We start from the raw sequence: 15906 nt of genomic DNA, 5'->3' as shown, positions 1-15906 counted from the left end.
TTTCTTTTTTTCTTTTTTTTTGACAGGCAGAGTGGACAGTGAGAGAGACAGAGAGAAAGGTCTTCCTTTGCCGTTGGGTCACCCTCCAATGGCCGCCGCGGCCGGCGCACCGCGCTGATCCGATGGCAGGAGCCAGGTACTTCTCCTGGTCTCCCATGGGGTGCAGGGCCCAAGTACTTGGGCCATCCTCCATTGCACTCCCTGGCCACAGCATAGAGCTGGCCTGGAAGAGGGGCAACCGGGACAGAATCTGGCGCCCCGACCGGGACTAGAACCCGGTGTGCCGGCACCACAAGGTGGAGGATTAGCCTGGTGAGCCACGGCGCCAGCCTATGTGCATTGTTTCTAAAGCATTGGGTATAAGAAGAGACTTGATAATGCAGTGACAGGCTCCAAAATGTTTGCAGAAGGTATCATACCCCTGCACCTGTTACTCCTGCCAACCTGAGGAGAGATGAACACTCCCACTAGGGAGACCCAATTCAAGCAAGACCCAATTCAAGTAAGAGGACACGAAACTAAAACAGTCAAAGCTCAGGGCAGGGAGGTTAAGGTTATGATCCAGGAAACCACGTTATATCCACGTGTGCAGTAAGATGCCCTTTCACATTTTACTAAGCTTGGCAGTACCCATTCTCCATCAAAAGGAAAAAGCCAAAACCAAAACAACAACAACAACAAACCCACAAAATCCCCCAAACCCCAGTCGCTGAAAAGCCCAGGGTTGACTATGGAGCATCTGCTGTCACTGTGGACATATGAAGAGTCACAGCCAGAGTTAAGTGATTGCTGGGGGTCACATGACAGCACCTGGCACTGCTAGGAGTATGTGTTGGCAGTGGGGAGCTTTTGTTTTCACCCTTCAGGGGAGTTGGGGAGAGCAAATCAGGAGCAAGGATCACTGGAGCTATGTCCTGGGTAACTAAACTCCAGATAATGTGTGAATTTTGAGTGTCTGTGGACAGAGATGTGCCATTCTCTGTGTAGTCATGGGGAGTTTCCTTAAGAGGTAGGGGACTATGTTTTATAACTGGTTTAATATTAATTGTTGATAAAAGGTCTCTGTGAGTTGTCTGAGGTGGGATGCAGCAATGCTTAAATAGCTTTGCTGAAGAAGTGAGCAGCAGAGGCAGGCTCTGTGGTGTAGCGGGTTAGGCTGCAGCCTGTGACGCTGGCATCCCATAGCAGCACTGGTTTGAATCCTGGATGCTCCTCTTTTGATTCATGCTAATGTCCCTGGGAAAGCAGCAGCAGATGACCCAAGTACTTGGGCCACTGCACCCATGTGGAAGACCTGGATGAAGCTCCTGGCTGCTGGCTTCAGCCTGGCCTAGCCTTGGTCATTGCAGCCATTTGGGGAGTGAACCAGCAGATGGAAGACCTCTCTGTCTCTCTGACTCTACTCTTTCTATAACTCTGCCTTTCAAATAAATAAATAAATCTTTTTTTTTTTTAAAGAAGGAACAGGAGAATTAGAGATTGGTTGTAGAGAGTCCTAAAAGAGGAAAAGTTGGGAATTTAAAGGAGGGAGAGGAGTCTCCTAAAACAATGGAATAATTTTAGAGGCCAAATGGAAGATAAGATCAGTGAAAACAACCTTTTGGCCAGAAAGCCATAGGAGACTTTCCTTAGTAAACTTATAAATTTATTAATTTTTTAATTTGAAAGAGTGAGAGCAAGAGACAGAGCTCCCATCTGCTGGTTTACTGGGAGGTAGGCCAGGGTTGGGGCCGAGAGCTGGCAACACCATCTGGGTGCTCCTGTCGGTGAACAGGAAACCAATTGCATGAGCCATCCCCACTGTCTCTCAGGATCTGTACTGAGAGTAATCTGGAGTCAGGAGCCAGAGCTGGGGCTGGAACCCAGGTACTCTGATGTGGGGTGGGGGCATCCCACAGCCTTCAGTCTCCAGGGAAGCCAACCAACTCTCCGTGTGCAGACAAAATCCTTGGGTCCCTCCTCACCTGCCTAGAGTATGCACAACTGCTAGGGATGAGACCATGGTGTGTGGGGCTCACCGTGATGCAGTAAGTATCTGCCTTGGTTTCCCACCAGTCACGCAGACCTGCAGTTACAGCTGTCCCAGATTTTAGCTTTCCAGGCCCTGGTTCCCAATATTCCAAGCTGATCTTAACTTGAAGCATTTCCCAGGAGTTTGTGCTGCAAGAAGGCAAACCAAAAATCTTCTCAGGATGGCCTAAGTCTGTGAGAAAAAAGGTACAGGCCTGGTTTTAAACCTTTGTTCATAAAATCATAAACACACATGAATCATGAGTACATAGCTTTGTTAACATTCGCAAAGTGAGCAAATCTGTGTAATTGAGCCAGGTCAAGAAAGCGTACATTTCAGAACTGCAGAAGCCATTCTCATTCACTAATCAAGCCAAGCTATTTTTGAACTTTCTATAAATTGACGATTATGGTATATAATTTTTTGTGCTGATCCATGTTGTATGTAGTTGTTTGCCATTTATTCCAGGGTCTGCATTGTCTTACATAGAATAATTTTTGCACATATTATTTATCTGGTTTATTTTGATGAATATTTGGGTTATTTTCAATTTTAACTATTAAGGCCAGTACTGCTATGAACATCTTTCTACTTTCTACATGTCTTTTGGTGAAAATATGTATTTCTGTATATATGTGTACGTCCAGGAGTGAAATTGCAGGGCCAAACAGTCTGTGTATGTCTCACTTTTGTAAACTGTGCCAAACAGTGTTCTGAAGTAGATACAGCAAAGATATAACCTGCAGCAATGCATGGGAATTTCAGTTGCTCTATGTCCTCAACAAGAGTTGGAATTGTTACTGTTGGCCATGAAAATTGCCAAAGGACCAAAGGGCAAGACGTCCCACATTCAGTTTTGCTTATCAAGTGTGCTGCCATATAATTCCCTGCCTCCCTCTTTGTTATCAGCATCATTTCTGTGCTGTGTGGAAAATGGAGATGGGGACTCGTGTGCAGGGTGGGCTGTCCTAGGCCCTGTGTGCTCTGTTCTCCCTGTCTTTCAGGATGCAGCTGCACCTGTGCCTCTGGGAGGTGTGGAGGTGCCCCTTGCTAGCACCCTCCCTGCTGAAGGGGGTGGGCCCAGGAGGCCTGCTCCTGCTCTCTGTGAGACCATTTTCCTGAAGCTTCAGCCTCCTCTTACATCTTGGGACTACGGACTTGGGCCTTGACTGGTAAACAGAAATTATTTTGCCCCGTGTTAAAATGGTTAGGAAGGTTTTGTTCAAGATGATTGCAATAGTGAAAAAAGGCTGAACTCAGTGGTGGGCATTTGGCTAAGCAGTTAAGACATTGCTTGGGATGCCCATTTCAGAGGGCTCAGGTTGTAATCCCAGCTCCACTTCTGATTCTAGTTTACTGCTGATATGAAGCCTGGGAAGAAGAAAGTGGTGGCTCAACTGTTTCCGTCCCTGCCACTCATGTGGGAGACTTGGATTAAGTTCCTGGCCCCTGGCTTTGGCCTGGCCTAGCCCCAACTGTTGCAGGCATTTGGGGAATGAACCAGACAATGGGAGATCTCTCTCTTTCTCTCTCTGTGCCTCTGTCTCTGTCCCCCCACCTTTTTAATAAAAAATAAAAACTAAGTAACTAAAATAAAAAAAGGATTGAGCTGAACTCTGAATAGAGCAAACATAGCTGGGGTTGGGGAGTGATGGGCAGTCAGTGATATAAAAGTACTAGGAGGAGATAACAAGGGTATGCAGACTCTTAACAAACTGGCTTAGCAGGATGCTAACTAGAGGCAGGCCAAGGACTGTGTGATTAAGAGGGAGGGATGAGGAATTGGATCAGATAGCTAGGGCCAGTAGATCCTTGCCAGACTGACTTAGCACGATTCTGACTACAGCCAGGCCAGGGAAGGCTCCAGGAGGGGCCTGGCCAAGAAGAGGAATCAGGGGAGCTTGGCTTCAGTTTTGTCTTTGTCATGATCCATCGTGTCAGCTGCCCTTGCTCCCAAATCTGCTCATTTTGGGAACCCATCTCTGAGCCCTGCCTCCACCCACTCTGGTTTTGGGCCATCCAGGTGAACCGTCTTTATTGGGTCTAAATCTCAAGCAATTCACTTCCATCCTGGGAAGTTTGGTTGAGAATCACAACCCTTCCTCTCTCTCCCAGGTTGAGGAGGGGAAAGGAGAGCCTTCATTCTTCTCTGATCAGAGTCTGGTAGAAAGCCCAATTGAACTAAGTGTCTTTTTGTCAGTTTGTTGCTTTTCCTTTAATAACGCATGCTGCTCCTTTGCCTGCCTTGTGCCCGTGCTCTTTCCTGTGTCTGCCTTGATCTGTGTGGCTGCGCTGGGATCTTCCGGACAACTGTTGGGCGAAGGTGAGGATTGTGTGCTTTCTCTTGCTACCTGAGGATGGGGTGTATGCTTTGGGCAAGGGAAAGACTTCCCAAATTCCTTTGGAGAACTTGCTCCATCCTGACTTCAGCTTCTCTAGGAGCAAACATTCTCCCTCAAGCTCAAGGTTTCTCAGCCTCGCACAGTGCCCATTCGGGGCTGGGTAAGTCTTGGCTGTGGAGACTGTGTTCTGGGAAGGTCAGCAGCCTCTTTGGCCTTGCCCACTGGAAGCCAACAGCACCCCTCCCCAGGAGTGACCACTGGATGTGTCTCTAGAACACTGCCAACTTCCCCCGGGAGGCAAAGTCACTCCTGGCAGAGAACCACTGGTTTCCTTACAAATGATTCTTGACGTGGGTTTATAGAGGGCCATGAACTTGGATGGGAAAAGAAATTACACTCAACTAAAGTTGAATACTTCCTACCACTCTAAATGTAGGGAAACAAGTAAACTCTTGTACTTGACATGAGCAGTTTTTGTAACTTTGTCAAAATAGGAAAAACCATTATTTTCACGTCATGCGGGGAATATTTCAGCTTTCTTGAGATCAAATTCACATTCATCACCACTTTAAAGTCACAGTGGGTTTTAGAACTGCTGCTAGAACTATCGTGTCATTGGACACGATAAAAAAGACATTGCGAAGGTATATGTTTGTGTTTAAACATTTTGATAACTATATCAATATAATTGGCTTTTTATTTTTGTGTATTTCTATTTTATACATTTAAAAACTTTTTCCAAAGAAAGAATAGAAAAGCTTCATGAGACTTCCCAAAATGGGTCTTTAGTATAAAAAAGATGAAAAACTCCCGAATGGAACAGGATTTCTGAGTTGGAAGGGGTATCTGCTAGGCTGCACACAGCCAGTCAGCTTCCTGCCATTGGGGTAAAGGCCATCCCATGATGATTTTGTTTGGGGCAGTCCTGCAGACTGTTCCCCAAGGTACACATCCAATCCCAGCCCTTCTCCCCCTCCAAGCTGTGTTTACCCCTTGCCTTGGACAAGGGTACTTCAAAAAATTTGTGAGAAAATGGAATTAAAGGATGTTTTGGTGCAAAATGTATCTGAAATCCAGGCATAGTTTTTTCATGATATACATTTCCCATGGTTTCGAAGACTCCTCATTTTCAGGACTGGTCCTTGGTTCTGATTTGCACATCCCCTTTGCCACCTATCTTGGGTCCGCTATGGTGGGATCCAAGCTGTGATGAGTGGAGCCTCAACTGTCCCCAGGATTGGGAAGAGAGAGGGGCGGGCAGGCTGGACACCAACTGCTTCCTCCGATTGGCCTGCAGTCCATCTCCAGATTGGCATCTCAGCTTCTCCGGAGCCCCCATACTTGGCCAGCCAGAGGAAGAGAAGGCGGGGGAATCATGTGTCTCTGGAGGCCAGGGTGCCTCCACGTACTTTCAAAACAAGAAGCCAAACAGAGCAGAGACTCAGTGCAGGTTGGAGTCTCTGACTGTCACCCGCAGGAAGGGGTGCTCCGGGCATCTGGGTAGAGATCAAAGATGCTTGTAAACATCCTGCCATGTACAGCGCACCCTCACAACAAAGAATTATCCAGCCCATTGTCAACAGTGCTGAGAGGGAAAAGGCTGTTAGAGAGCCCATGTCGGTGGAGTTCGGGGTGCAGCCATCCACCGTGCTGTCATGGTCCTGGTTTCCATAGTTTTCTTCTGCCTCCTCTTCCAGCCTGAGATGACTTGAATTTTGTCTCCCAAAGTTTATGTGTTTTGAACTTACTCTCCAAACAACACTGTCGAGAGGCGGCACCTTTAAGAGGTGATGCGGTCACGAGGGCTCTGCCTTCATGAACCGATCAATGTCATTGTCACAGGAGTGGGTTAGTTACCTTCATGGTGGGTTCCTGGTTAAAAGATGGTTCCAGCCTCCTTCCCTTCTCCTTCTCTCCCCCTCCCTCACCGCCTCCCTCTCTTCCTCTCACATGCCTGCATCCCATCCGTTCTTGACCTTCAGTCTTCTGCCATGCAGTGACCCAGCAAGAGGGCCCTCAAGCAGGTGTGGACTTCCCGGTCTCCGGAACTGTAAGAGTTGCACGTCTGTTCTTTATAAACTGCCCAGTCTCGGGTATTAAACAGACGAAGACACATCCCTCCCAGACAAGAAGTGGATGTTGGAGTCATGTGCTTTGCCATTCACAGGGATAGAACATCTTTGTCCCAGCGTTTCCCCCAGAGCCCTGGTGTTCTGTGACTTGGTCAGATCCACAGGCCCTCCTGGAACAAATCTCTGTAGCCAGGGGGGCATGGACGCTTTGATTGGCTTGGCCTTGGTCATGAGCTGAGGGTGGAATCTGTTTACCTGGAAGTGTATTGTCCTTGAAAAGGGACACTGAGAGCTGTTGGGAAGCTCAGGGAGGAGCAACAATGGACGCTGGAATGGTAACAACCAAGGCCCAGTGTTCTCCTCTTCCCGTCCTGTCCTGCTTCCTGGCCACTTCCCAGGTACCTGCCCATCTTCTCTAGTAGCAACTTGGAGCCACTCCGCTAGGACCCCTGTTTCTTCAGGCAAATTAGCTCAAGCGTGGCTGGTCATATTGTCCAAATTAAGTACCAATGTGTCAGGCTGGCTTTTCTCCTTCACGTTAATGTTTCGAAGTGATCTGGGGTTAACTGAGAATTCAAAAGACTTAACAGAATCTGAGTGTCTTAAGAAAGAGCTGAAGGGGCTGGCGCTATGGCACAACGGGTTAATGCCCTGGCCTGAAGCGCCGACATCCCATATAGGTGCTGGTTCGAGACCTGACTGCCCCTCTTCCGATCTAATTCTCTGCTGTGGCCTGGGAAAGCAGTAGAAGATGGCCCAAGTCCTTGGGCCCCTGCACCCACATGGGGGACCTGGCAAAAGCTCCTGGCTCCTGGCTTTGGATCAGCACAGCTCCGGCCGTTGTGGCCAATTGGGGAGTGAACCACCGGATGGAAGACCTCTCTCTCTCTCTGCCTCTCCTCTCTCTATGTAACTCTGACTTTCAAATAAATAAATAAATCTTTAAAAAAAAAAGCTGAAAATCCTATGCAGTGTGTGGGGAAGGGCGTTTTTCTGGTGGCTTCTCTGCAGTGAGCGGTCTGGGAAGCTGAACTTGCAGCTGAAGAGCTTGCTTGGATCGAAATGGTGCGCTGTTTCCTCCCAACCCTGAACCTGTGCCTCACTGGCCCCGTCTCCTGCTGCTCCCCCTCTCCCTCAGCCTGCACCTGCCCTCCTTGCTGCCCCCCCTCTCCCTCAGCCTGCACCTGCCCTCCTTGCTGCTCCTTGCTCATCCCAGGCCGGATTTCCTTTGCTGATAGCACTTCCGGGAAGCTACATGGCTTGCTTCCCCATCTCCGGGTTGTGCTCAAATGTCAACCTCTTCTTGAGTTTTTTTCTGACCACTCTGTTTAAAACTGTGGCCCAGGGGCCGATGCTGTGGCGTAGCAGGTAAAGCCACTGCCTGCAATGCCAGCATCCCATATGGGTGCCAGTTCGAGTCCCAGCTGCTCCATTTCTGATCCAGCTCTCTGCTATGGCCTGGGAAGGCAGTGGAAGATGGCCCAAGTCCTTGGGCCCCTGCACCCGTGTGGGAGACCTGGAAGAAGCTCCTGGCTTCTGGCTTTGGATCAGTGCAGCTCCATCTGTTATGGCTAATTGGGGAGTGAACCAGAGGATGGAAGACCTCTCTCCACATCTCTCTCTCTGCCTCTCCTTCTCTTTCTGTTTAACTCTGACTTATAAATAAATAAATCTTCAGGGCCAGCGCCGCGGCTCACTAGGCTAATCCTCCGCCTTGCGGCGCTGGCACAGCGGGTTCTAGTCCCGGTTGGGGCGCCGGATTCTGTCCCGGTTGCCCCTCTTCCAGGCCAGCTCTCTGCTGTGGCCATGGAGTGCAGTGGAGGATGGCCCAAGTGCTTGGGCCCTGCACCCCATGGGAGACCAGGGTAAGTACCTGGCTCCTGCCATCGGATCAGCGCAGTGCGCCGGCCGCGGCGGCCATTGGAGGGTGAACCAACGGCAAAAGGAAGACCTTTCTCTCTGTCTCTCTCTCTCACTGTCCACTCTGCATGTCAAAAAATAAAAATAAAAAAATAAATAAATCTTTAAAAAAGAAGCAAAACTGCAGCCTACTCACTGGCTCCATTTCTTGTACATAGTTCATAACATTAAATCCTATTTTTTACTTATTTATTTGTTGCGTGGTCTGGCCTTCACCCTGTCTCCTGCAGTGGTAATACTCATGAGGGCAGGTGTACTGCTGTCTTTTGGTTACTGTTGTATTCCCATGTTCTAGCACAGGGGCCTGACAGAACTGAGTTAAGCAAATATTCCTGAAACGATCCTGTGAAATAAAGGTGGTGGGGGCTCCCAGGAGCTTCATCTCTCGGAGGAGGGTTATTCAGTTTCAAAAGCAGCTTTCCTCTTGGGATTCTGAGCTAGTCCATTGCTTCTCCCTGTTGCTATGGGCTGGTTTTCCATCTGGTTCCACTTAACTACCTCAGGTGGTCAATAGTCCTTTTTTGGTATAGATCTTGCTTTTTCCAGAGCAATTTTTAAAAAGTCTTACTTTTTATGTCTTTTAAATGCACACAGACGGAGACAAACAGAAATCTTCCCTCTACTTATTCACTTCCCAAATGTGCACAACAGCCAGGGCTGGGCCAGGCAGAAGCCAGGATCCAGGAGCCAAGAACTTCATCTGGGTCTCCCATGTGCACGGCAAGAACCTAGGTGCTTGACCCATCACCTGCTGTCTCCCAGGGTGTGTGTTAGCAGGGAGCTGGATAGGAAACAGAGGCAGGACTTGAACCCAGGGATGCAAACCTCTCAAGTGGCATCTTTGCTATTGCCTGTCTTCCTCCCACCCCCAAACAATTTGGTTTACACATAATCTCATGTAGCTCCTTTTCCCTGTTTAAATAGAGGAGAAGAACTTCTGTTAATCATGTTGAATTGATAGGAAAGTTACACCTGAATCATGTACGAAGAAATGGGAACCCATGTTTTTTTTTTTTTTTTTTTTTTTTTTTAATTTTTTTGACAGGCAGAGTGGACAGTGAGAGAGAGAGAGAGAGAGAAAGGTCTTCCTTTTCCGTTGGTTCACCCCCCAACGGCCGCTGCAGCCGGTGCACCGCGCTGATCCGAAGCCAAGAGCCAGGTACTTCTCCTGGTCTCCCATGGGGTGCAGGGCCCAAGCACTTGGGCCATCCTCCACTGCACTCCCTGGCCACAGCAGAGAGCTGGCCTGGAAGAGGAGCAATCGGGACAGAATCCGGCGCCCCAACCGGGACTAGAACCCTCTGTGCCAGCGCCGCAAGGCGGAGGATTAGCCTAGTGAGCTGCGGCGCCGGCAGAACCCATGTTTTATAGATTAACAAAAACATAGTAGAAGAAGCAGATTACCCTTATGTCTACAGCAGGTATAGAATTTTCTGCATACAACTCCTGGATCTGAAGCAATCTGTAACTACTTTATTTTGCCTGTAACTGTTCTGATGTCCTCATGTGCCCCTACTAGCTGGGGCGAGGGAGATCTGACTTAATTTAACCCTAAAACTTTAGTGCAATAATGAAAACTCTCCTTGGGTAAAGTGGATGATTTCTCAGATGTCCCCCCTCCTTCGCTCTGTTTCTGCCCACAGTAGCATCTGGGTGTAGATGGGGAGGAGTGACTTTATCCAGAGGTGTTCAGAATCCTTAGCAACTGAATTGGCACAGGCACAGAGCAGCTGGAATGGATGCTGACTGCCAGCAATTAGCTCCGCCCCTCTGACTGCAATGTGACCGACCACCTGTGACCCGACCTGGCAAGGTGACTTTGCTTTAGTGAAGGGCGAGTGCTGTTTGTATTGGAGCCGTGTCCCCTGGCACCTCTGGTCTCCCAACAACATTTCTTATCCCGATTGCTGCACACCCTGCTGGTGTTTGCACACTGAGCTGGTGACTGGTGTGGGCTGGTCTTTTCCGACCTGGCCAGGGCACAGAAGCTCTCCTCGGTTGACTTGACCTTGCTGCAGCTCATGCTGGCCTTGTAGGCCTGTTTAGCTTCTGTATTTGCCCCTCAGTCTGGGCTCCCTGGAGGCTGCAAGTCACTTTTCCCTTGAATGGGGGAGGGGTGCTATGAGAGTGCTTTGGCTCTCAACTCAGTTGCTTCCTGAGCAGGTGTACTGCTGTCTTGGTTACTGTGAGCACACGTGGGAACATCTGGATCCTGTCCATACTGAAAGTTCCCTTCCCTGCCCTGCCCTCTTTGCCAGTCCCCACCCCCCAGGTCTCCTACCTCAGCTGCACCTTCAACCCACTAACACAACTCTTCTGCCCACAAACCACTTGGCGACAGGATTCCTGTATACTTTTCACTTCCGCTTCCTGGCATGGTTTTCACTTTTAGAATGATCCAAGAGCTTTTCAAAGACACTGTTGTCTACATCCCATCTCACCACCACCCACCTCTCATTTCACTGCTCCAAGGGGTTCCAAGCATCCCAAGTGATTCCCATGGGCCACTAGTGCTGAGAGCCACTGTTCCAGGCAAAGTGGTCTCAAGCTCCACTGCTTATTAGGATCATGTGGGGAGCTCTTAAAACTCCTGAGGCTCACGCCACACCTTGGTAGGTTAATGATCTCTAGGGTGGGCACTGGGATTTGTAAATACTGCTAGGGCTATTCCAATGGCAGCCCACTGTGAGAAGCAGGGTTATTGTAGGCCAGGTCTTCTCAAGCTGAAATGTACATGGAGTCCCCTGGGGACCTTGCTAGCATGCAGACTGTAGTCAGAAAGTCTGGGAGGGGGCCTCCCATTCGGTATTCTCACCAGCTGCAAGCTCCAAGTGATAACGAAGGTGCTGGTACTTGGGATCATGTCTTTATTCCCAGAACCACATGTGTTCCTTCCTCCACCACTCTGGCTAAACCAGATCAAGGAGAAACTGGCTGACAGGTGACTGGCAGTGTTTACCAATGTCTCATGCATTTCTTTTGGCAACAGACAGCTTCCTGGTGGATGCTGGGCTTATCTTCCAAAAGCCAGCTGCAATGCTTCATTCCTCCCCCTGTGGATGCTGCAATGCTCCGTTTTGCAGTAATGATACCCACAGGGGAACGTTCCACTTAATAAGATGTAGACAAATGTGCTCAGGGAGGGCTTTCCGGTCCAGATAAAAAATCCAAGCCTGATTAAAAGGAAAACTTTCTGCCTCTTCCTGCTTGGCATGTGGCTTTGAGACTTGGAGGCACAGCATCCAGCTGGGGCTCAGAGACAACAGGTGTGAAGATGAAGGCCTGTGGAGAGTGCTGCCAAATCACACAGGAGTTGCTCGTCAACCTGAACTTCGGATTGCATAGCTGTAGTGATGGCTTGCCACCTGTGGTCATTCTCCAGGACGGATGGACCCCCTGTACCACACATGCTCCAGGTGTTGAGACCATTGGTGCCGTTAACACATCAAAAGGTTTACTGCTCAAATAATGACATTTTCTGGCAAGAGCAGGGCAGGCTCCTAGCAGGTCTGAGAGCTTGAGAGAGCAGGGAGGGGAGACCACCATGCAGGTTTTTTTTTTTTTTTTATTTTTATTTTTGACAGGCAGAGTGGACAGTGAGAGAGAGAGACAGAGAGAGAAAGGTCTTCCTTTGCCGTTGGTTCACCCTCCAATGGCCGCCGCTGCAGCCGGCGCACCGCGCTGATCCGATGGCAGGAGCCAGGAGCCAGGTGCTTTTCCTGGTCTCCCATGGGGTGCAGGGCCCAAGCACCTGGGCCATCCTCCACTGCACTCCCTGGCCATAGCAGAGAGCTGGCCTGGAAGAGGGGCAACCGGGACAGAATCCGGCGCCCCGACCGGGACTAGAACCCGGTGTGCCGGCGCCGCAAGGTGGAGGATTAGCCTATTGAGCCACGGCGCCGGCAACCATGCAGTTTTGCGAAGAGGTTGGGGCTTGTGTGGTTGATCTTAGAGCCAGCACCAAAGAAAGGGACACTCAGGCTTTTTTACTGGAAAAAAAAAAAAACAAAAAAACAAAACTAATGGAACACTACCAATGGTTGCTTCAGGAAACAGAGGTTCATTTGTCTCTAATAAAAAGTCTGGAAACACACAGAGTTGGTGCCTCAGCTCAACAATGCTAGAAGGCACTCTGGCTCTTTCTATCTCATGGGTAGGGTTGCCAAATATAGCCAGTAAAAATGCAGGAAATCCAGTTACATTTGAATCTCAGGTAAATAATAAATAAACTTGACGTATGCCCCAAGGAGTATTTGTACCATATTTGTGGTAATCGAGTTGGACTCCAAGGGCTGCATTGTGGCACAGGAGTTAAGCTGTTGCTTGCTACCCCAGCGTCCCGTGTCAGAGAACAAGTTTGAATCCTGGCTACTCTGCTTCTGATTCAGCTCCCTGCTAAAGCCTGGGAAAGAGGCTGCTGATGGCCCAAGCCACCCAGGTAGGAGACCCAGGTGGAGTTCCTGGCTCCTGGCTTTGGCCTGGCTCAGCCCTAGCTGTTGTGGTCATGTGGGGAGGGAACCAGCAAGTGGAAGATCTTTCCTTCTCTCTCTACTGCTCTGTGAAATAACCAAATCTTTTATTAAAAACAAAAATAAAAGAAATCTGTCTCCATTACAGATATTTGACCGCTGTCAAACCAGAACCATTGCTGTAGATGAAATACTTCAAGCGCACAGAGCTGTGTTTACCCTGGGTAAACCTGAGGCTTCTTGTGAGGTTCATTAAGAAGTGGAGCAATGTGAGTAAGCTGATTCCATCAGCGCTTGGTGACTCCTGGGGTTTGCTCAGGCTACCTCTGGTTAACTCACCATGTGTTTCAGCTGATAGTTTACTGGCAGACAAGGCTAAAAGCTGGGCACCAGCCTGGAATTAAACCTGAGCAGAGCAGAGGAAATACTGTGTTCTAAAGGGCCAGAGACGAGCCAGGGAGCTTGCAGCTTCTCCTCACTTGGTTCATTAGTCCCAGGTCTCTGAGCAAAGGTGTGAAATAACCGGTAGAATTCTGTGCTATTTCATTGAGGACTATGACACATGCAGAATTCCATGAAACCTCAAGAAAAGAGCCACAGGTTTTAAAAAGATTTATTTATTTATTTGGAAGGCAGAGAGAGAGAAAGAGAGAGAGAGGTCTTCCATCTGCTGGTTCACTCCCCAGATGGCCGCAATGGCCAGAACTGTGCAGATCCAAAGGCAGGAGTCAGGAGCTTTTTCCGGGTCTCCCATGTGGGTGCAGGGGCCACTTATGCCATCTTCTCCTGCTTTCCCAGGCCATAGCAGACAGGTGGATGGGAAATGGAACAACCGGGACTCGAACTGGCACCCATATGGGATGCTGGCACTGCAGGTGGCGGCTTTACCTGCTACACCCCAGGACCAGCCCCAGTCCCTGTATTTTAAAGGAGAATTTATACTGCTTATTTCGAAAAGCTTGCTAGTTGATTACAGAAACGGAAGTCAGGTAAGTTTATTTCTGAATGAAGTCAGCCTTACTTTATTGTCTGCTAGGTAACAGAGGAACACGTTTCTGCTTATTGGCATCATTTGCATTTCAGTCTTTTTGTTCCCATTCATGTCACCATCAGAGACACTAGACACACGTGTTTGATGGTGGGTGGTTAATCTTCACTGTTGCACTGAGGATGGTTCAGATATTGTGAAAATAGACCACGTGTTCATATTGTGAGTACTTGTTGCACCAGCCCCAGCTACTCTGTTCAGCAAAATAAATAGTATAAGGCTTGATCTCGTTTGACCAGTTCCTCCACACTTTTTATTTTTCCTTTTTGCTGCAGGCTAATCTTCAATCAGCAGGCACCTCCCCACAAGAAGTGGGGCTGTTGTGTTGAACCTGACTTGCACTGCATTCTTTAGGTCTGATTCTAAACCAGTTTGGTCCTCACAGTGAGACAACAAATTCATTGCCCTGGTATTAATCCTCCTTTTTGTCCAGATAAACTCAATCCAGTAGCCCGTCTTTGCTAAGTGTCTGTCTCGGTGCTTACTCAAAAAACTGAATCACTGAATTAAATTCATATCCTGTGACCCTAAAAGCAGACTCCCAACTGGTGGAAAGCCTTGGCCTTTTTCCTGTGCATGCAAGATTACTCACAAGGAATTAAGTTCAAGCAAGGTAATGGCAATAAATAAAGCCCCATTTCATTTGGCCCAGAGGAATTAATTTTGTTTCCTTCAAGTCTTGCCCATTATAACCCACTTTATGGTTCCATGGGTTAAGATGAAGAGGGATCTTTTCTTGAAATACCATTTTATTTAAAACTCTTTTCATGATATGAAATGTTAACCATGGAAAATAAAGGCAAAGCTAATGGAGAGAGAGCATGTCTGAGCTCAGAGCTATTTTGCCTATTCCTGTCAATGAAACACTGTTTTATTGGCTGTGGGCAATAAGATGTCCTTGAGTTCATGTTCTGCCTGACTGTTAGGCACAATTAACTCATGCAGGAAGCACTATCATTACCCTGGGTCCATTCCAGGGATGATCTGTGATCTTTCTCCATGGAAACTAACAACCGCAGGCCTGCAGTTGAATTCTGTGGGCATTTTTCTTCTAGAAGGCATTCACGTGTTAGCCCACAAGCTTTTGGGTTAAGCTGAGGACACGCTGTTTACTGACAGTCCAGTGACTGGGACATTCTAAAGGCCGCATGTGGCAGGGAATTGTGGGAACAGGGCCATCAGGGTATGGTTCCCTTTTCTCCACTACCAACCTTGCTGATCTGCTTCCCCCTGTCAAGTAGTTGGTGGCTGGATGGGCAGGGGACCTTGCCATGGTGTAGCGAGTGTCCCCACGGAGAAAGCGGGTGTGAGACCTTGTCTCCTGAAGTCTGGACAAGCACTGGGGAGTGTAGGAGCTGAGAACTCTGCAGCAGATGCCAAAGTGGCTGCTCCTGGGAAGAGTGCGGCCTGCAGCAAGGTGGGGATACCCTGCGCCCTCCATTGTCACAGATGTTCTACATATCAAAGCTAACAAGCCTTTAAATGTTCTCCTATGCTGATGGGTTTAGAGAGAGATTTAGAACTTCCTCAAGGAGAAACACTTCTCATCATTTGTAATAGAAGGTGAAGGAGGGTGGCCCAGGTAGTCTGGTCTCTCAGAAAGGTTTTACTTTTGTTTTTCTGCAACCAAAATTTTAAATTGAGAAAAATAAAGGGGGCACCTCCAAAAATTCATGGAAAATTAGTTAAAAGATGTTTGCTTTGGTGTAAAAAATTTTCCAGTTTTCATGATACACATTTCCCACAAAGATTTTAAAGACTCCTCCTCTATACAATTTCGATATTTTGCATCAAAATAAATGTATTAAAACATTTGGGCAGCATTGTGACGTAGCAGGTTAAACTGCTACTTGTGATGTTGTTGTATCCGAGTGCTGGTTGAAGTCCTGGCTACTTCTGATCCAGCTTTCTGCTAATGTGCCTGAAAAACAGCAGATGACAGCCTAAGAATTTGAGTTCTTGCCACCCAGATGGAGTTTCTGGCTCCTGGATACTGGCTTCAGCCTGGCCCAGCCCAAGGTCATTTGGGGAGTGAACCACTGGA

This window comes from Oryctolagus cuniculus, chromosome 2, assembly GCF_964237555.1.
Source record: "Oryctolagus cuniculus chromosome 2, mOryCun1.1, whole genome shotgun sequence".
Lineage (NCBI taxonomy): Eukaryota > Metazoa > Chordata > Mammalia > Lagomorpha > Leporidae > Oryctolagus > Oryctolagus cuniculus.
This window is presented reverse-complemented; position numbering follows the sequence as displayed.